The sequence below is a fragment of the Tamandua tetradactyla genome, chromosome X (assembly GCF_023851605.1).
Source record: "Tamandua tetradactyla isolate mTamTet1 chromosome X, mTamTet1.pri, whole genome shotgun sequence".
In the NCBI taxonomy this organism is placed as follows: Eukaryota; Metazoa; Chordata; class Mammalia; order Pilosa; family Myrmecophagidae; genus Tamandua; species Tamandua tetradactyla.
The window spans coordinates 90,840,030-90,863,848 of record NC_135353.1 but is presented as its reverse complement, the minus strand read 5'-3'; the positions used below and the strand labels follow the sequence as shown (position 1 = coordinate 90,863,848).

Here is a 23,819-nt window from a genome sequence, read left to right as displayed (position 1 = left end):
CTTCATAGGAATGTCTGTCAAACTGACAACCAGGATCTCACCTTCAAGAAAAGTTGATGCTGGATATCAGTCCTCCTGAGATATCAGATGTCTGCTCTTGGAAAATCTGACAGAGGCCAATATCATTTGCAAAAAGCCTCCCCCAAAATGGCTCCATATAGGCATGACAAGAAACAGAAAAACAAGAACTGAAAAATTCTGATCATTTAAACTGAAACTATGCTAGAGGTCTAGAATAAGTTTAACTGAATGCCAAAAAAGAGAGAGAACACAGCCATTCAACAACAGAACCCTAAGTGAAGAAGTATAAACAATTTCCAGTATAAACTTCCAGAATGAAATCAAATGCCCAGATGCAAGTAGAAAGTAATGGATCATACTATGAAAATCAAAGATATAGCCCAGTCAAAGGAACAAATCAACATTTCAAATGAGACATAGGAGTTGAAGCAACAAATCCAGGATATTTGAAAGACATGCAAAATCTCATCAGAAATCAAATCAATGAGTTGAGGGGGGATATTAAGAAGATATTTGGTGAACATAAAGAACTCAAAAGTTTGAAAAAACAAATCACAAAATTTATGAAAATAAAAAACATGATAGAATAGTTGTGGAGAACTAGAAGCAGTTTGAAGAGACAGAAAAATGGATTAGTGAACTAGAGGACAGCACATCTGAAATCTGACACACAAAAGAAAATACAGTGAAAAGAATAGAATAATATTAGCAAGGTCTCAGGGAATTGAAGGACAATATGAAACACATGAATATACATGTTACGTGTGTCCAAGAAAGAGGAGAAAAGCGAAAAGGATCAGAACGAGTAATGCAGGAAATAATCATTGAAAATTTCTCATGTCTTATGAAAGACATAAAATGACAAATACAAGGGGTATGTTGTACCCAATACAGAAGAGACATAAAGACAGCTACTTCAAGACACTCACTAATCAACATTGTCAAATGTCAAAGACAAAGAGATAATTTTTAAAAGGCAGCAAGACAAAAGCAATCTGTCACATAGAAGGAAAGCTCAATAAGTCTATGTGTGAATTTCTCAGCAGAAACCGTGAAGGCAAGAAGGCAATGATATGATATAGTTGATATTCTCAAAGAGAAAAGCTGGCAAACAAGAATTCTATACACAGCAAAACTGACCCTCAAAAATGAGGGGATTGGACTTCTGGGAAGATGGCCAACTAGAGTAGCTTGAGATTAACCCTGTTCCATGGAAAAGTTGGAGAAGGGACAGGAAGGTGGCTGAGGTGGTTATTTGGGAGAGGAGCTGATCTGGGAGAGCCTTCTGTACCACATGGAGCAGCCCTGGTTGTAGAGGCTGAGGAACTGAGAGGCAGACAGCTGAAACCTGGCACGGAGGCGCGGAGGGGAGGTGTGGAGCCTGCAAGAATGCATGGACAGGAGGCTGGGACTCGAAAATAAGGTCGTCTGCATTCCTTGGGCATGCAATACTCACCATCGCGATTCACCCCATACCCCATTAACCCAAACCCAGTCACCTGCTCCCATTTCCCACACTCCAGGTTCCCCCACTCCATCAGCCCCCAGTGCACATACCTGCCCTATACCCTCACTACAAGTGCAGCCCAACCCACCTCCCCTGCATCACTCCTGAGCACTGTCTACCCACCCCCATTCTCTGGTGGCTGTTGCCGGTGCATTATGTCTGCAGGCACTGATCTTCATACTTAGGCTACCCTGCCCCCATCCATGCTGTCTCACAGCCTCACCCTGCCCCCCCCAAGCTCCGCACCTCAGTTTATGGCAGTTCTAGACTCACACATGCACACGGTACCCCAATCATGTCATGCAGCTCCGGGAACCACACTTTATAGCATTCCTAAAACCATGCATGTGCACAACCCTCAGCCTCACTTTCCAGTTCTGAGAAAGTGGTGACCAGCACAGTCAGGTCACATCAGACCCCAATCCACAAAGGCATAACGCCAACCTGCTGCCACAGCTTTATGCATGTGCACAAATGGCCCAATGTCTTAGACTAGTGCACACCAGGGTTACGCAACCCAGACCAGTGCACCCAAACAGCTACACCCTCCTTGGTTATTGGGCACACATGTTCACAAGCATCAATGTAACATCCCAAGCCTGTACCTATAACTGCCTGTAACAAATCACCACACTGAGTGCCCCACCAAGTACTGTCCTCCCTGCTATACAACCATCCCAACAAACACAAGGTCTTAGACTATTGAAAGAAATCAATTCCCAAATAAATAAATCAAGATATTTATATGGCACAAAGACAGCAGAAGGTCACTAAGTATATCACAATGCAGACAGATACAGCCATACCTAAGGACTAAATTAAAACACCAGAGGAGACATAGGTGTTAGAACAACTAATCAAAGATGTTCATACAACTCTACATAATAAAATAAGTGGGCTAGCACATGACATAAAGGAGATCAAGAAGACAGTAGAAGAGCATAAAGAGGAATTTGAAAGAATAAATGAAAAAATAGGATATCACAGAGATTGAACCTCTGTTGACCAAAAAAAAAAAGCATACTAGAGACACATCACACCAGATTTGAAGGGACAGAAGAAAGAATAAGTAATATAGAGGACAGGATAATTGACTTCAAAGACTCAAAACAGCAAATGGCAAAAAAGATGGAAAAAATTGAATTGGAGCTCAGGGAAATGATAGAAAAAATCAAAGCACACAAATATAAGAATCATTGGTGTCCCAGAAGAAGAGAAGAATAAAGGGCTGGGAAGAGTAGTTGAGGATATAATGGAGGAAAACTTCCCAACCCTCATAAAGGACATAAATATACAAGTCGAAGAAGTCCAATAAACTCCAAAAAGAATAAATCCAAATAGGCCTTCTCCAAGACACATACTAATAAGTCTGTCAAATGTTAAAGAGAAGCAGAAAATCCTGAAAGTGACAAGAGAAAAACAATCTACTACATACAATGGAAACTAAATAAGACTGAGTTCAGACTATTCAACTAGCACCCTGGAGGGGAGAAGGTACCGGGATGATATATGCAAGATCCTGAAAGAGAAAGCCTTCCAGCTGAGAATTCTGTATCCAGCCAAACTGTACTTCAAAATTGAGGGAAATATTAAAATTTTCACAGACAAAGAAACTTTGAAAGAGTTTGTCAACAAGAGACCAGACATAAAAGAAATACTAAAAGGAGTTCTGCTGGCTGAAAATAAAAGACAGGTGAGGGAGGTCTGAAGTAGGGCAAAGAAATGAAGAGTAACACAAAGTCAACTTAAAGAAAAAAGAGAAAGAGGGAAAAAAATATATAGATCTGATGAATAAAATTAAAAAAAGATAAGGTGGTGGATTAAAGAAACACATTTTCAGTAATAACTTTGAAGGTGAATGGACTAAACTTTCCACTTAAAAGATGCAGATTGGCAGAATGGATTAAGAAACATAATCCAGCTATATGCTGCCTATAAGAGACATCTTAGACCCCAAAATACAGATAGACTGAAAATGAAAGAATGGAAAAAAGATTTTCCATGCAAGTTATAACCAAAGGAAAGGAGGAGTGTAAAGATATCATAAGAGTCAATAAAGGACACTATATACTAATTAAATTCCAATCAAGGAGCTCCAAAGTACATGAGACACACATTAGCAAAACTCAAGGGAGCAATAGATGTTTCAACAGTAATAGTAGGAGACTTCAGTACACCACACTGCTCTATAAATAGAACAACCAGACAGAAGATCAACAAGGAAATAGAGAAATGAAATAACTTGATAAATGAATTAGACCTTACAGACATATATAGGTCATTGCATCACAAAGCAAAATGGTATGTATTTTTTTCTAGTGCTCATGGAACATTCTCCATGATAGATCATATGCTGGGGAATGAAACAGGTCTCTATAATTTTAAAAACATTGAATTTATTCAGAGTATTTTCTCTGATCACAATGGGATGAAGCTGGATCTCAATAACCACCAAAGAATGAGAAAATTCACAAATATATGGAGATTAAATAACACACTCTCAAACAACCAGTGGGTCAAAGAAGAAATTGCTAGAGAAGTCAGTAGCTATTGGGAGATTAATGAAAATGAGAATCCAGGTTATAAGAACTTATGTGATGTGGTGAAGGCTCTGCTATGAGGGAAATGTATTGTCCTAAATGTGTACATTAAAAATCAAGAAAGAGGGCCACCATGGCTCAGCAGGCAGAGCTCTTGCCTGCCATGCCAGAAACCTGGGTTTGAGTCCCATGCCTGCACATGCAAAAAAAAAAAAAGCAAGAAAAAGCAAAAATCGAGGACTTAGCAACCCACCTGGAGGAACTTCAGAAAGAATAGCAAACTAAGCAAATCAAATAGAAGAGAAATAACAAAGATGAAAGCAGAGATAAATGAATGGGAGAACAAAAGAACAACAGAAAGAATCAATAAAATCAAAAGTTGTTTTTTTGAGAAAATTAATAAAATTGATGTGAAAAAAAATTGACAGGCCTTTAGGAAGACTGACAAAGAAAGAAAGAGAGAGGGTGCAAATAAACAAAATCACAAATGAGAAGGGATTTCTTCAGGCCCTGAAGAAATAAAAGAAATTTATAAGATGATACTATGAACAACTATACACCAACAAATTAGACAACTTAGATGAAAAGAACAAATTCCTGGAGACACATAAACAAGGTACACTGACTCAGGAAGAAAGAGAAGATCTCATCAAACTAATGACAAGTAAAGAGATTCAATCAGTCATCAAAAATGAAGATGAGCAAGGTTGAAAGGGGTTGTATAGACCTATGTGTCCCACTGATTAATGCTAGAAATATGAATTAGTTCCTCAACAATCATTTCTAAGATTTGATTCTTGTACAAAGAGTGTTTAAGTCCAGGATACAGGGGGAAAACTGCTATTGTATGCATTTAACATGCCCTGACTTTGAAATCTACTATAAAGACACAGTGGTCAAAACAACCTGGTACTGGCACAAATATTGAAGCATTAACCAGTGGAATCAAATTGAGAGTGCAGAAATAGACCACCAAATATATGATCAACTGATTTTACAAGGCCATCAAAACCTCTGAACTGGGATAAAATATTCTTTTCAATAATTTGGCATGGAAAAATTGGATATCAATAATGAAAAGAATGAAAGAGGACCCCTATCTTACACCCTACACAAAAAATTAACTCTAAGTGGATTAAACACCTAAATATAAGAAGTAGCACTGTAAAGCTTGTAGAGGAAAATGTAAGGAAACATCTTCAGAACCAAGAAATAAGGGGTAGCTTCCTAAACTTTACACCCAAAGCACAAGCAACAAATGAAAAAAAATACAAAAATGGGAACCCCTCAAAATCAAATGCTTCTGCACTTCAAAAGACTTTATCAAAAAAGTTAAGAGGCAACCAACTCAATGGGAGAAAATATTTTGAAATCATGTATTGGACAAAGGTTTGATTTCCTGTATATACAAAGAACTCATACAACTTAACAACAAAAGAAAAAACAACCCTATTATGAAATGGGCTAAAGATTTGAGTAGGCTATTTCCTGAAGAGAAAATACAGATGACTCAAAAGCACATGATTAAAGGCTCATTTTCATTGGCTATAAGGGAAATACAGATCAAGAGTACAATGAAAAATCATCTCACACCTATAAGAATGATTGCTCTTAAACAAAAAGGAAACTATAAATGTTGGAGAGGATGTGAAGAAACTGGGACACTTATGCACTGCTGATGGGAATGTATAATGGTGCATCCACTGTGGAAGACTGTTTGGCTACTCCTTAGGAAACAAAATAATGAGTTGCTCTATGACCCAGCAATTGGTATATACCCAGTACTTGGTATATACCCAGACAAGCTGAAAGCAATGACACAAAAAGACATTAGCACACCCATGTTCATAGCAGCATTATTCACAATCACCAAAAGATGGAAACAAACCAAATGCCCATCAACGGAACAGTGGATCAATAAAACATTGTATATACATATGATGGAATATTATGCAGCGGTAAGACAAAATGATGTCCTGAAGCACATGAAAAAATGGATGAGCCTTGAGGACATAATGCTGAGTGAAGTTAGCCAGATGTAAAAAGATAGATACTGTATGATTCCACTATTATGACCAGTATAAAAATATAATCAGAAGTTTACAATACAGAATATAGGGGAATTAAAGATGCATGGAATCTAGAGATTCGTGAACCGTTAGCTAATGAGGTTGAACTCCAATGTAAGGGAATAGATTGGAGTGAAGGTGGTTCTCGAGTGGGTTTGTAAGTCATATTACCCTATTGAAGATGAACAAGATTGAAAGGGGTTGTATAGACCTACACGAGCCACCGATTAACACTAGAAATATGAATTAGTTTTCACAAGAATTACTTCAAAGCTTTGATTCTTATATAAAGAATATTTAAGTCCAGGGTACAGGTAGAAAGTTGCGATTGCATGCTATGAGCTATGTTCCAAAAGAAACTATCAGCCCTACTACAGCAACACCATAGGTAAGTAATGGAGGGAGGAACAAGTGTTATGAGGAGGTTTAGACTGCCTATTTGGCGAGGGTGTGTTTATTGGTTTTCTTTCTCTTGGGAACAATGAAATTATCTAAAATTGAGAATTTGGACTGTGGACTTTGGGCCCTCTACATGATAGCTGATGAATGCAGGTGTCTGAAGGATGCACTTACAGAGAAGTAGATTGGCAAATGATGGTGTATATTTATGAAGAAATATTCTGCTGCTACAAAAAGGAACAATGTCGAGAGGCATACAATGATGTGAATGAATATGTTGGACATTTGGTGAGACAAAATACTTCAGAAACAAAAAAACAGCAATGGTCACCTTTAAAAAATGCTTATAAGAAAACAGGGGCCTAGATCATAAGCTTTTAGAGCAGACACATTCGGTCAGGAGTGGTGATTATTATTTCTGGATTTTGAGAGGCTGTTATATAACCTGATATTTAGAGATAAGAACAAAGCCAAAACTTTTGAGGTTAAAGTAATTCAGAACATAGGGGTAAGGAAGACAGTGCCTATATTTTAGAACTACACATACTCTTTGAGAACAATGGAAGAAAAGTTTATTTGGTCAGGAACTGAAATTTTCTGCAGTGCATAATCTTATTCAACTGATCTGTATAGCTTATCTGAAGAATTGAAACGCAGGGAGCACAGAATAAGAAAGAGGTCCTTTAATCCTGTATTGCCTAATGCAATGCCTGGATGCATCCTAGAGTATATTAAGCACATAGTAAAAAAGTATTGGCAAAGTCTTCTGAGGGATGGGAGAAAAATATGGAACTATTAAACCTTATGATCAGGGAATCCCCTGATTACTCAGTCAAACTTTAGGGGACACCTAAATCAATAAGCCATGCCCTCAATCAGGAGACTTACATCTGCAAAGCTTATGTAGGTAATGGAGAAGCTTAGTCTTCCTAAAGGCATGTCTCAGAGTTACTTATGGAGGGCCTTTTTTGTTGATCAGATGCGGCCTCAGTTTCTCTAAGCTCAACTCCACAAGTGAAATCATTGCCCTCCCCCCTACATAGAACATGACATCCACAAGTGAAAGTCTCCTAGGTGATATGGGAGATGATTCTCAGAGGTGAATCCAGACCTGGCACCATGGGATCAACAATTACATCCTGACCAAAAAAGGGAAAAGAAGTGTAATTAATAAAGCATCAGTGGTGGAGAGAGTTCAAATAGAGTTGAGAGTTTACTCTGGAGGTCAATCCTATGCAAGCTTCAGTTAGAACTTGCTACCTATCATAACTTGACAATCCCCAATCATAATCATTCCAGCCAATCCCAAAGAACACCTAGGGCAAAGTATAAGATTCCACAAGAGATCCAGGCACTAGAGTAACTTTCCAGAAACCTATAACCTTCAGATGGGTCCTTTGTCCAAGTAAGTCCTGAAACCTAGCCCAGCCTTTCCAGAACATCAGATAATTCCATATCTCTACCCCATATTAGTGACAGACCCTTCCAACATGAAAAGATTAGAATTGTCATAGCCCAACCCCCCCCCCCAAAGATACAGATGGAATGATCAAAGGTGATGGTGAAGTTATACAGAGAAGATAGGATTTAACAAATACTATGAATGCTGAATCATTAAATTGATATCCCTTTTAGCATTCAGTATTTTAGAGTAGCTAGAAGTAAAAACCTAAAATTGCAAGATTTTAACCCATTTCAAACTCTGAAATATATTCTAGAACTAATCGTATGGCTGTGCTTTGAATTTTATAATTTTTTTGTATATATGTTATTTTTCACAGAAAAAGATGGGGGAAGAGTCAATTTTTATTTAAACCCTCTAGTCTCATATATTCTGGAGCAGGTAGAAGGAAAAATATGAGAGGATCAAATGGTAGCTGTGTTAGTTAGATTCATTTGTCAACTTGGCCAGGTGAGCATACCTAGTTTTGTTGCTGCAGACATAAGCCAATGGTATGTGAACCTTATCTGCTGCTAATTACATCTACAGTTGGCTAGGAAGCATGTCTGCTGCAATGAGTGACGTTTGACTTAATTGGCTGGTACTTAAATGAGAGAGCACAACATAGCACAGCCTAAGCAGCTCGGCATTCCTCATCTCAGCACTCGCAGCTCAGCCCAGGCCTTTGGAGATGCAGAAAGAAGTCACCCCGGGGAAAGTTTTTGGAACCCAGGGGCCTGTAGAAAAGATCAGCAGAGACCATTCTGTGCCTTCCACGTAAGAAAGAACCTCAGTGGAAAGTTAGCTGCCTTTCCTCTGAAGAACTAACAAAATAAATCCCCTTTTATTAAAAGCCAATCCATCTCTGGTGTGTTGCATTCTGGCAGCTAGCAAACTAGAACAGTAGCCTTTGACATACTCTGGGATCTGTCCTGTAACTACTTGTTGAAGAGTGCATTGAAAACTATTGCTTTTTCATTTTTTTGATTCGTATATATGTTATACTATACAATTTTAAAAGTTTTAAAAATGACAGGATTGATTCCCAGTCCATGCATCCCCCCCCAAAAAAGAACAAATAGTCAAACAAACAAACAATCAGAAAATGGTGCAGAAATAAGGGGATGCTCACTTAGATAATAATGAAACGTGACTTCACTATACAGCATACAAAAAAAGTGGGGGTTAAAATATTTTGGGCAAACATTCACTGAGAGAATTTGTGGCTAAGAGAGTAGCTCTACAAAAAATACAAAATGGAGCACTGCAGGCAGACAGGAAAAGACAGAAGAGAGAGGTCTGGAGAAGAGTGTAGAAATAAAGACTATTAGTAAAATTAAAGAGGGAAAAATTGAATATCAAATGTGGAATCCAAAGACAAAACTGTAGAAGAAAACAATGCCTTTACAATATTAACATTATATTTTAATGGATTGAACTCCACAATCAAAAGATAGAGATGGTCAGAATGGATTATGAAACAGGGCACATCTACATGGTCTCTATTGGAGACTCACATTAGCCTGAAGGACACAAATTGATTGAAAATGCAAAGTTGAAAAAGATATTTCATACAAACCACAATCAGAAGAGCAGAGGTAGCTACACTGATACCTGACAAATTAGACTTCAAATGTAAAACAATTAAAAGAAACAAAGAAAGACATTACATATTAATAAAAGAAACAATTCATGAAAAAGAAATAACACTCATAAATATTTATGCACTGAGTCAGAGTGCTCCAAAATACATGAGGCAAACAACAAAAAATTCAAGGGAGGAGCAGACCCCTCTGCTATAATAATTGGAGACTTCAATTCCCTGCTCTCATCAATGGATAGAATATCGAGACAGAGAATCAATAAGGAAACAGACTTGTAAAATAATACAATAAATGAAATAGACTTAACAGATGTTTACAGAAAATTACACTACATAATCAAAGTATACACAATCAAGTGCTTATGTATCATTCTCAAGGATAGACCATATTCTGGTTCACAAAGCAAGTCTCAATAAATCTCAAAAGATTGAAATTATACAAAACACTTTCTTGGATCATAATGGAATGAAGTTGGCAAACAATAACAGGAAGAGGGCCAGAAAATTCAAAAACATATGGAAGCTAAAAAAATACACTCATTTTAAAATATTTTTATTGAGAAATATTGGCACATACAGTCCATTCATAGTATGCAATCAATAGGTGAGAATACAATCACAGAGTTTTGCATTTGTCATCATGATCATTTTTAGAACATTTGTATCACTCCAGAGATATAAAAAAAGCAAAAAAACTCATACATTCCATAATACTCCCTCCCATAGACCAGCAGTATTTCAATCTACCAAATTTCTTTTGATTTATTCCCCTATTTATTATTCATCCTAATTTTTTTTACTCATTTGTCCATACACTGGATAAAAAGAACATCAGATAGAAGGTTTCCACAATCACAGTCATATTGTAAAAGGTATATAGTTATACAGTGTTTTTCAATAATCAATTCTACTAGAACACAGCTCAACAGGTATTTCCCTTTGGCCATTCCAATACATCACAAACCAAAAGGGGATATCTATGAATGCATAAGAATAATCTCCAGGATAAACTCTTGTCTCTGTTCGAAATCTCCCAGTCACTGAAAATTTATTTAGACAAAATTTGTTGTCTCATTCCTCTCTTCCCCCTTTTAGTCAAGAAGGCTTTTATGATCCCATCGTGCCAGGTTCCATCTCATCCTGGAAGTCCTGTCACATGCTGTGAAGGAGATTTACACCTCTGGGAGTGATGTCCTAAATACACAGGGAAGGCAGTGAGTTCACCCACTGAGTTGGCTTAGAGAGAGAGGCCACATCTGAGCAGCAATAGAAGTTCTCTGTGGGAGACACCAAGGTGTCTTCGCTTGTCCTTTGCAGCATATTAAGTTTCATAAAGGCAAGCCCCAATGTTGAGAGCTCAGCCTATTGTATTGGTTGTTCCCAATGCTTGTGAGAATATCAGGAATTCCCCAGATGGGAAAATAGTATATACCCCTTTCTCCATAGTACTTCAAGGGGACTTGGCAAATATTTTTTTATTCTCTTCCCAAATTATTCTAGGACATATTGGGGCATCACAATACCTGTACAAACTAACAAGATCTCTTATCATATTCAAGATTCCATTTTTATGGTGTTCAAATAAAGTGTTCCAATAAACTGACAATACAAGTTAAATTAGGTAATGTGCTGCCCCAAATAAAAATTTTACACCAAATACACCTCTCACCTTTTGGTCTCTAAACAATAAAATCTTTAAAAACAAAGGGTCAAGGAAGAAACTACAGAAGAAATCTGCATGTCAAGTCAAATGAAAATGAAATCACACAGTATCAAAATTTTTGAGATGCAGCAAAGGCGGTGCTGAGAAGGAGATTTATTGCTTTAATTGTCCGCATTAAAAAAGAAGAAAGATAAAAGATTGAGGAATTAATTGTCCATCTGGAAGAACTAGAGAAAGAATATCAAACTAACCACAAAGCAAACAAAAGGAAAGACTGGCATGGAAATAAATAAATTTCAGAAAATTAAAAACAATAGAGAAAATCAACCAAACCAGAAGTTGGTTCTTTGAAATAACAAAAAAAATTAATGAACCCTTAGCTAGACTGACCAAGTGAAAAGTGATTGGTTGCAAATAAATAAAAACAGAAACGGAAGTGGATATATAGCCAATGGCCTTAAAGAAATAAAGGAGATAATGAAAGGATACTGTGATCAACTATATGCTAATAAAGTAGACAACATAGATGAAATGGACAACTTCCTAGAAAGGCATATAAAGAATAAACAGCATTGATTCTAGAAAAAATAGAAAATGTCAAAAAAAAACAATCACAAGTTAATTGATTGAGTCATTCACCAAGGAGTTCCAAAAAAGGAAAGTCAAGGACCAGATGGCTCTACATGTGAATTTTACCAAACCTTTGGGAAAGAAATAGTACTAATTCTTCTCAAACACTTCAAAAATATTGAAGAGGAGGGAAAGCTACCTAACTCATTTTGTGAAGCCAACATCACCATAACACCAAATCCAGACAAAGATATTAGAGGAAACGAAAATTACAGACCAATCTCTTTAATGAATATAAACACAAAAATCCTCAAAAAATAATTGCAAATAAAATTCAGCAGCACATTAAATAAATTACACACTTTGACTTATTGGGATTCACTTCAGGTATGCAAGACTGGTTTGACACAAGAAAATCAATTAACATAATAAATCACATCAATAAATCAAAAAGGAAAAAAACACATGATCAACTCGATTGATGTAGAAAAGGTATTTTAAATAATTCAACATCTTTCTTTATGAAAACACTTCAAAGAGCAGGAATTGAAGAAAACTTCCTTAACATACTAAAAGGAATATATGAAAAACCCACACCTAACTAATCCTCAAAGAAGAAAGACTGAAAGCTTTCCCTGTATGATCAGGAACAAGACAAGGATGCCAATTGTCACCATTGTTATTAAACATTATGCTGGAAGTTCTTGCCAAAGCAAATAGACAAAACAAAGAAATAAAAGGCATCAAAATTAGAAAGGAAGAAGTGCAGTTCTCACTGTTTGAAGATGATATCATAGTATATGTTGAAAATGTGATAATCTACAGCATAGCTACTAAAGCTAATAAGTACAGCAAAGTTTCAGGATGCAAGATCAACACCCAATAATCAGTAGTGATTCTATAAGAAAAAAGTTCCATTTACAATAACAACCAAAAGAATCAAACATTTAAGAATGAATTTAATTAAAGATGCAAAAGACCTATACAGAAAAGTTGTTAAAAGACATCACAGAAGAGTTAAATAAATGGAAAGGCCTATGTGTTCATGGATTGAAAACTGTAGTTAAGATGTGAATTCAACCCACATTGATTTATATATTCAATACAATACCAGTTAAAATCCCAAGAACTGAAAGTACAGAAATAGTAAAATCAATAACCAAATTTATTTGGAAGAGCAGGGTGCCCTGAATAGCTAAAATTATCTTGAGAAAGAAAAATGAAGTGGGAGGTCTCACACTATCTGACTTTAAAGCATATTGCAAAGCTACAGTAGTCAAAACAGCATGGTAATGGCTTAAAGATAAATATACTGACCAATGAAATTGAACTAAGTGCTACAAATACACCATCTTTTCTATGGTCAATAGATCTTTATAAGGCCATCACACTAACCCAATTGGGACAGAGCTGTCTTTTCAATAAATGGTATTAGGAGAATTGGCTGTCTATATGAAAAAGAATGAAAGAGTTTCTATGTCTCACACCTTATATAAATATTAACTCAAACTGGATCAAAGACCTAAACATCAGAGTTAAGTCCATAAAACTTTTCAAAGAAAATGTAGGGAAATATCTTATAAGTCTTGTGATAATCAGTTGCTTCTTTGACCTTATACACAATGCATGATTAATGAAAAAGAAATAAATAAATGGGGTCTCCTCAAAATTAGACACTTTTGTGCATCAAAGAAATTTGTCAGTAAAATAAAACAGCAGCCTATGCAATAGGAGACAGTATTTGGAAACCACATGTCAGATAAAGATTTAATATCCAGAATATATAAAGAGATTCTACAACTCAACAACAGATAAAAAACAAACACCCCAATTACAAAATGAAAAGGATGAACAGACAGTTTTGAAAAAAGATAATACAAATAGCTAAAATGACCAAGAAAAGATGCTTGACTTCACTGGATATTATGGAAATTCAAATAAAAACCACAATGAGATATCAACTCATACTCACTAGAAAGGCCATTAAAATGACAAATGCTGGAGAGGATGTGGAGAAAGAGGCACACTTATCCACTGTTGGTGGGAATGCAAAAAGATGTAAATTCTCTGGAAGTTAGTTTAGTGGTTCCTCAGGGAGTTATGCATAAAATTGCCATATGATCCAGCAATCCCATTAATAGGTATATATTCAGAGAAATTGAAGGTAAGGGTACAAATGAACATTTCCACACTGATGTTTATAGCACCATTATTTATGATTGCCATGGGATGGAAACAGCTCAAATTTCCATCATTGGACAAGTGGCTAAACAAGCTGTGGCATATACATAAGAAGGAATATTTGGTGGCTCTAAGACAGAAGAAACTTATGAAGTATGTAAACACATGAATGAACTTTGGGAATCTTACGCTGAGTAAAATTAACCAGAAACAAAAGAACAAGTACTGCATGGTCTCACTAATATGAACTAAAATTTAAGAGTAAAATTTAAGAGTTAAATTTAAGAGCACGGGTTATTAGGAGATAGAAAGGGGTGAAGATTGGGCATTTAGTGCTGAAGAAATCCAGAATATGCAGACTGATTATAAAAATTCAGAAATAGATAGTACATATTATCTGATGGTAGCACAGTAATGAATGAAACTCAGTGTGAGCATGATGGAGGGAAAAGGGCTGGGGGTATGTATAACGCCTGAAGGAAATATAGAGAATAACGACTGAAACAGCATGACTTAGGAATGCCTAGAGTGGACAATGATGGTGAGTAAATGTATAAATATAAAGGAATTTTTGCATTAGGGAGCACAAATGAATGTCCACACTTCAAGGTGTTGAAAATGGGATGGTATACAAGGAAAAATACAACCAATGCAGCATAGGGTCTATAGTCAACAGTAACATTATAATATGCTTCAGCTAAATGTAACAAATGCATTATGCCAAAAAAGGTCAACAAGGTGGGGATATGGGGGAGGAGCATGGATTCTTTGTGCAAGAAGAGGAAATATCTTCTTATAGATTATGGTGGTGAAGTCATGGCTACTTACTTAGGTCAGATTGTATGATGTGCAAATAAAACTGTTTACAAATGAACAAAGGTAAACAACTTCTATTCCCTGTCACTAGGGAAGATTACAGGTGCAGCCCCTCTGGAAAGGGTATTTATGTATGGTTTCGCAGGAGGCATGGGATGGGGTTGCCATAGGATCCTGCAATCCATTGTTCTGTATATACATGGATAAACTGAATGTGGGGACATGAATGGACATTTTCACACTGGTATTTATGGCGGCAGTGTTCACGATGCACAATGGAAGGAGGTGGCCTAAGGGTAAAACCACTGAGGAATGGAAGAGGGAACTGTGGTGTATACATACAGTTGACTAATGAGCTGTTGCAAGAAGGAATGTTGTCTTGAGACATGCAACTAGGTGACTGAACCTTAAGGACTGTAGGTGGAATGAAATATCAGACACAAAAACCAAATATTATCATGCTTCACTCGTATGGGCTAACCATAGTATAAAAACTCCGTGAACTGAAATTGAGAGCATGTATTATTAGCTTGAGGCCTATTGTAATTGGTCCTTTATTTTAAGCTTTAAGAGTAGTCACATATATTCAGGAGTTGTAACTTTTTTTCTAAATTCTGAGCTACTGAGCTATTTGTATATAACCTGGTCATTCCCAGAAATTTCTGATATTTATGTGACACCTGAGACTCAGAATTAGAGCTATGAAGCTATGAAAGTCAGCAGTTCACCATGCAGGAACTGTTTGAAAAGTTTAAAAAGACATCAGACTTCAACTAGAGATATGAATGAAATTGATCTGGATAGGACTGTGGTAGATCAAAATATGGGATAAAGGATGATATCGTCTATATTTTAAAACTTCAATTTCTGTGTGAAACCAAAGGAAGAGATGTTTATTTGGGGCAAAATTTATATTTGGGGTAGTATATTACCTAATTTAACTTGTATGGTCAGTTTAACTGAACATCATAGTTACATGAATCTTGAATAGGGCACGAGATCTTATTGGTTTGTCCAGGTTAGTGTGATGCCCAGATATATCCAAGAGTAATTTGTGCAGTGAATAAAGAGTATATGCAAAGTCCCCTTGGGGGCCAGGACAAAAAGAAGGATGTATCCAACTTATTCCTTTGAAGAATTTCTGATATTCTCACAAGCAGTGGGGATAAACCAGTCAATAGGCTGAACCCTCTAGCTCGGGGGTTGCTCCTATGAAACTTTTTCCTGCAAACATAGGCTAAGCCTACTTATAATTATGCCTAAGGGTCTCCTCCAGAAAAGCTCTTTTGTTGCTCAGATGCAGCCTCTCTCCCTAAGCCAACTCAGCATTTGAACTCACTGCCCTCTCCCCTATGTGGGACATGACTCCCAGGGATGTAAATGCCCCTGGCATTGTGGGATAGAACTCCAAGGATTTGCTGGGATTCTGCATCATGGGACTGAGAAAGCCTGCTTGACCAAAAATGAGAAAAGAGAAATGAGATAAAATAAAGATTCAGTGGCTGAGAGATTTCAAATAGAGTTGAGAGTTTATCTCGGAGGTTATTCTAATGTATTACATAGATATCCCTTTTTAATTTACATGTATTGGAGTGGCTGGAGGGAATTACCTGAAGATGTTGAGCTGTACTCCAGTAGCCTTGACTCTTTAAAATGATTATATAATGATATAACTTTTACAATATAACTGTGATTCTAAAAACCTTGCGTTTGATGCCCCTTTTATCCAGGGCATTAACAGATGAGTAAAACAATTATGCATAAAAATAAACAAATGATAAGGTTGATAATGGGGTAAACGAAATTGGGTAGATTGAAATACTAGTGGTCAATGAGAGGGAGGGGTTCAGGATTTAGGATGCATGAGTTTATTCTTTTGAGTTCTTTTCCTGGAGTGATGCAAATGGTCTAAAAATGATCATGGTGAATGCACAATTACGTGATGATATTGTGAGCCATTGATTGTAGACCATGTATGGACTGTATATGTGTGAATATTTGTCAATTAAAGTATTTTTAAAAAAGAGTACAATTTCCACATCCAAAAACACTTTCCTCACCAATAGCTGTTAACTGGGTGAACTCACTCGATAATAATAAAAACTACAAAAGCCCAGAGATGGCTGTGTGCCTGGTATGGCCTAAAGAGGCTGATGTATATGGAATCGAGTATGCAAGTAGGATTTCAGTTCGTAAAATGATAGTTCAAGTTATGTGGGCCATTGTAGGTAAACAGAATGACATTAACTTTTACTCTGACATAAAAACCTACTACAGGACTCAAGTCAGAACCTGGAGCACTAGGTCAAGACTTGTTTGAAAGTCCAGAACCTTACAAATAGAGAATTTTCTCCCTGTTATTACATGGCTCCTCCATAAGGGGTCGTTCTTCTCTCTGTAAGTTAATGGGACTCTTTTTCCTGAATCAATTGCCTTAAGGTTTGTTGCCTTACCTATACTCTGATGTAGCTGCTAACATCTCTCAATGAAAAAGAGAAAAGAACCCACAAAAATGTAATCATTGGCAATATACCCTTTCCGGAGGCACACCTGGTGTATGTATTTATGTGTGTGTGCATATATGTATCTATATATGTATGTGTATATGTGTGTACAGAAATATCATGCAGAAAATACAGAGTTCCCATATATGCCCATCACACAAGCAGTTTTCCCTATTACAATTAACAATAATTATTTTAAATCATTAATTTTAAATTAGATTGTTTTCTTATTGTTGCATTTTAAAAGTTCTTTTTATATTTTTGATACAAGTCCTTCATCATATATGTGTTTTGCATATATTTACTCCCAGTCCAGGGCTTCTATTTTCATGATCTTAGCGGTGTCTTTTGCAGAAGAAACATTTTTTTATTTCAATAAAGTTTATAAATTCATTCTTTCATGGACTGTGATTTGGTGTATCTAAAAACTCATCAACAAACCCAAGGCCATATATATTTTCTTCTAGAAGTTTTATGGTTTTTACATTTTGGTCCATGATATACTTTGAGCTAATTTTGTGAAAAGTGTAAGATTTTGTTTAGGCTCATTTTTTTTTGCATATGAATACCTAATTTTTAGGTACCATTTGTTGAAAAGACTCTATTTTCTTCACTAAATTGCTTTTATCCAAAATCACTTGTCTGTATGCGTGAGGGGCTATTTCTGGGCTTTATTCCCCTCCACTAATCTCTTCCATTCATCCAATTTTACCAATTCCACGCCGGCTTGATTACTCTAACTTTATAATAGATCTTAACATCAGTTGGTGGGAGTTCTTCAACTTCGTACTTCTGCAATATTGTGTTGGCTACTCTAAGACTTTAATCTTTCATATAAACTTTAGAATTAGTTTCTTGATATCTATGAAATAGTTTGCTGGGGATTTTGATTGGAATGGCATTGAATCTATAAAAAACAAGTTGGAAAGAATTGACATAGTAACAATATTGAGTCTTCTAATCCATGAACACAGAATAACTTTCCAATTATTTGGACCTTTGATTTCTATTATCAGTGTTTCATAGTTCTCTGCATACAGATTCTGTACCTATTTTGTTAGCTTTATACGTGGGTATTTCATTTCTTAATCTATTATAAATAGCATGAGTTTTTTTTTATTTCAAATTCCAGTTGTTCATTGTTTGTATATAAGAAAGCAGCTGACTTTTTTTTATATTGACCTTATATCCAGCAACCTTTCTTATACTCACATATTAGTTGCAAGATTTTATTTTCTGTAGATTCTTTGTTGTTGTTTTTTTACCAAGACAATCATGTTATTTGCAAGCACAGAGAATTTAATTTCTCCCATTCCAATCAGTATATATTTTCTTTCTTTCTCTTGCCTATTGCACTAGATAGTACTTCTAGTCTGACGTTGAATAGGAATAGTGTGAGAGGACATCCATATCTTTTCCCCCATCTTAGGGGGAAAGTATCTGGTTTCTTACCATTAAGTATAATGTTAGATGTAAACTTTTTTGTAGTTGTTCTTTATCAAGTTTATGAAGTTTGCCTCTATTCCAAGTTTGTTGAGAAAATTTATCATGAATGAATAATGATTTTTTTCAAATATTTTTCCAACATCAATTGATATGATCATATGATTTTACTTCTTTAGCTTTTATATGATAAATTACATTAATTGATCTTCAAGTATTGAACCAGGCTTGCATAACTGGAATAAACCCCCAATTGATTGAATTAATTTTTGGGACTTTTAAAATTGTATAATATAAAATGCATACAAAGCAAAGAAAGAAAAAAGCAATAGTTTTCAAAGCACTCTTCAACAAGTGTTTACAGGACAGATCCCAGAGTTCTTCATGGGCCACCATGCCATCATCTCAGAGTTTTCCTTCTCGCTGATCCAGAACATTGGCAGCTAAAAGGAATATGTGTTTTTTTTATCATCACTTTTTTCTTTTTTGTGTGAAAAATAACATATGTACTAAAAAAAATAAACTTCAAAGCACAGCACAACAATTAGTTGTAGAATGGATTTCAGAGTTTTGGTGGGTTACAATTCCACAATTTTAGGTTTTTACTCTTAGCTGCTCTAAGATACTGGAGACTAAAGGAAATATCATACAATGATTCAGCAATCATACTCGTTTGTTAAACCCTACCTTCTCCGTATAACTCTATCATCACCTTTGATATTTCTACCCTACCCTTTAGGGGCATTTGCGCTGTGGCCATTCTAAATTTTTCATGTTAGAAGGGGCTGTCAATAATGTGGGGTAGGGAGATGGAAATAGCTGATGTTCTGGAGAGGCTGGGCCCTCAAGGTTTCAGGACTTCTCTGGTCCAGGGAGCCATCTGGAGGTTGTAGGTTTCTGGAGAGTTACCCTAGTGCATGGAACCTTTGTGGAATCTTATATGTTGCCCTAGGTGTTCTTTAGGATTGGCTGGAATGGTTTTGGCTGGGATTTGGCAAGTTATGATAGGTAGCAATGTCTAACTGAAGCTTGTGTAAGAACGACGTCCAGAGTAGCCTCTCGACTCTATTTGAACTCTCTCAGCCACAGATAATTTATTAGTTATACTCCTTTTCCCCCTTTAGGTCAGGATAGAATTGTTTATTCCGTGGTGCCAGGGCTGGATTCATCCTTGGGAGTTATATCATGCTGTCAGGCAGACTTTCACCCTCGGATGTCATGTTCCACGTAGATGTGAGGACAATGATTTCACTTGCAGAGTTGGACTTAGAGAGAGTGAGACCACATGTAAGCAACAAAAGAGGTCCTCCAGAAGTAACTCTTAGACATACCTATATGTACTCTAAGCTTCTCTGCTGCCTACATAAGCTTCACAAGAATAAGCCTCAAGACCAAGGGCTGTCCTATTGATTTGGGTGTCCCTAATGTTTGACACAGTATCAGGGGATTCCCTGATGATAAAGTTTAGTAGTTCCATGCATTTTCTTCCATCCCTCAAGGGACTTTGCCAATACTTTTTGATTATCTGCTTAATATATTCTTTGATGTATCCACACATTACATTAAGCTATACAGGATTAAAGGCCCTCATTCTTATTCTGAGTTCCCTGTATTTCACTTGTTCAATGAGCTATCCAGACAAGTTGAGTTAGATTATGTGCTACAGAACATGTAGGTTACAGATAAAATAAACCTTTCTTCATTTGGTCTCAAAGAACAGGTGTGGTTCTAAAATATAGACCATGTCTTCCTTACCCCGTGTTCTGAATTACTTTAATACCAACCTGATTGGCTTTGTTTTTATCTCTGAATACCAGGCTATAGGTATAAAAAACAGTCTCTCAAAATCCAGAAATAATAATTACCCCTAAGGACTGAATGCATCTGCTCTAAGAGCTTACAATCTAGGCCCCTGTTTTCTTATAAACATTTTCTAAAGGAGTCCATATAATAATTGTCCTTTCATTTCTGGCTTATTTTGCCTCACCAAATGTCCCACAGATTCATTCACATTGTTGCATGCCTCACGATTTTGTTCCTCTTTGTATCAGCAAAATATTTTATCATAGGTATACATCGTCTTTTTCCAATCTACTTCTCAGTCAGAGCATCCTTCAGCCACCTGCATTCATTAGGCATCATGTATAATGCCTAAAGTCCACAGTCCATCGACACTTCCAATTTTAGATAATTTCATTGTTCCCAAGAGAAAGTAACCAATAAACACACCCTCACCAAATAGGAAATCTAAACCTCCCCTTAAATCTTATCCTTCCCCCCATTATTTATCTTTGCTGTTGCTGTGGTAGTGCTGACGTTTTCTTGTTAAACATAGCCCACAGCATGCAATGACACTTTTCTTCTGTACCCTGAACTTAAACACTCTTTGTACACAAATCATACCTTTGAAGTAGTTCTTACAAGAACTAATTTATATTTCTAGTGTTAATCAGTGGGGCACATAGGTCTATATATCCCCTTTCAGTCTTATTCACCTTCAATATGGTAATATTACTTATAACCACTAGAGAACCACCTTCACTTCTAACTGTTCCCTTACATTTGAGTTCAACCTTATTAGGTAATCCTTCAGCCATCTCTAGCTTCTATGTATCTCTAAGTCCCCTATATTCTATATTATAAGCCTCTGATTTTACTTTGGTAATAAAAGTGGAATCATACAGTATCTATCCTTTTGCTCTGGCCAATTTCATTTAGCATTATGTCCTCAAGGCTCATTCATCTTGTCATGTGCTTCAGGATGTCATTTTGTCTTACTGCTGCATAATATTCCATCGTATATATATACCACAGTTTGTTAATCCATCGCCTGTTGATGGGCATTTGGATCGTTTCCATCTTTTGGCGATTGTGAATAATGCTGTTATGAACATCGGTGTGCAAATGTCTGTTTGTGTCACTGCTTTAAGCTCTTCTGGGTATATACCAAGTAGTACTATTGCTGGATCTTCGGGCAACTCGATGTTTAGTTTCCTAAGGAACCGCCAAACTGTCTTCCATATTGAATACAGCAAAGTGAAGGATTACTCTATTAGGGTAGCCTTTGTGAATAAAATTCAGGTTACATGAATTTGAATTTCATTGGAAGTTTGGCATCAGATTGAACACTGTTCTATGTCAGTTTTTTATGAGTGTTTAGAAGTACTGAACATATTTTCCATCAGATTAAAAGGAAAGCTCTATGACAGAGCCTCATTAGCTTGACCCTGGGTATTTTGAGTGCAACTTAGTTTAGGTCACCAGTATCTCCTAAAGAATTTCATTTAATGAAAGCAAACTGGCATTGCAGCAAAGAATTTGAAGCTTAGGGTGAGATGTGAATTTGCAACACCTTTTCTTAGGTGTGAAAACACACATTCCCTCCAGGTTCAGCCCCCAGGTAGTCTCACCAGATTCAATTTTTTAAAATATCAATCATAGTTTTTTTCTATCAAACGTTTGTGTAATTTCAATATGAAAATTTTCTACATACATATGTTATTAAGGCCTTAATAAAATCAGCAAGATGGGTCACAAAGAATTAAGAATCAAGAAAGGTGAATGATAGAAACTAGTACCCCACACAATAAAATTAGCCCTATGGGTTCTTGAGCCCCACAATGTACCTTTTATGGAAAGGAATAAAGGCAATAAATTTTCACCTTGACAAAAGGCGATTACTAAGATGTAGTCTGAACCCATGCCAAGTGAGTTCATCTAATTGGGGAAGGGATTCACAAGGAAAAAGTCATCAACTCCAATACATCCAAATCTAAAGCCCTGGATGGTTTGGGGCATTCCCTGGTCACGCGCACCCAGAATCCATCATCACAGATTTCTTGGGTATCTGGCTATATTCAGTGTGAACCAAAATTATTCCAAGCCTTATACCAAAATATGGGCTCTGACTTAGAAGTACACTTTTAGCTTTGTTTTTTAAAATAAGACATTTTGGGGGAAAAATCAAGTTTGAGATAGTAAAACTTATTTTGTCAATATAGCAACCAAAGTCTTAAGACCATAAATAATATGTCTAAATGTGAAAGGCATTAAAGAAAAAACGACAATATTAAGAAAAAAAAACAGTGAACAAAAGATGCAGTATGTCTAACCATCTTGAAGTTGTAATCTAAATCATAAAGGTAAAAATTGAAAAATTATGCTCAGTTGTTGCCAGGGATTATATTAAGTGCACCTTTTCCTGCTTTCCCCAAACAAAATCATAGAGCTTGCTATTTAATCATACACAAAAGTTTGAGGGTTTTTGCTCAGTACAAAGGAATAACTACTGTCTCATAAAGTGCTTATTAGTTAATGTACTAATTTCCCTGGGTCTTCCAACTTGCAATACACATGACTTCTAAGCTATAATTTGGGGCAGGTGTACACAAAACTGAAAACAAAACATTCAGGTTTCAAAACCTGCTCTTAGAATTATTAAGGCACTCTACTTCGCAGTAAGACTTCTACTTTACAGTAAGATAAAGGTGTTGCACTTCCATCAATCCATCTTGGCATGGGAAAAAAAATGTACATTACCATACGCCAATTTGAGGAATTAGAGATGAAACTTAAAATGAACTGTATTTTGGAATGCCTGAATAAGGTATTTAATTACAAATAAGTTTAGGTTTACAATCTGCTGAAGTCCTTTTTACAGTCTCAGCATCTAACAATACCATATCTAATAAGCTGCAAGAATCCTATCAAGTTAAATAACGGTGCAACAGATGAAAAAGGAGCCAATTATTTCAGCTTGTCATTCAGAGTCAAAAATCTAAAAAGTGGCCAAAAAAACCCAAAACTTTATTTGTTATAACTGTATAGATATGATCTATATGTATCCACCAATAGTCAAAACAAAACATGTTATGAATAAGCAAGCTGCATCTGCCCACTGATGTATATGGGTTCCCTAGATGCCTCATTGGGCTTAATTATAGACCACCCACAGCAAAACATTTTGGGTATAAAGTGTAGCATGATGTTAAGCCATTTTAGGTTGTACACATATATGTTGCACTTCTGGCTGATAATCAAACAAGTTTGCAGTATTACACTG

General features: G+C 36.2%; 1 long non-coding RNA gene across 1 annotated transcript in view; it reads right to left on the bottom strand.

The window, feature by feature from the left end:
- Nucleotides 1–23,819, bottom strand: part of LOC143671593 (uncharacterized) — a 128,239-nt gene that overhangs the window by 48,355 nt on the left and 56,065 nt on the right. The window lies entirely within an intron of this gene.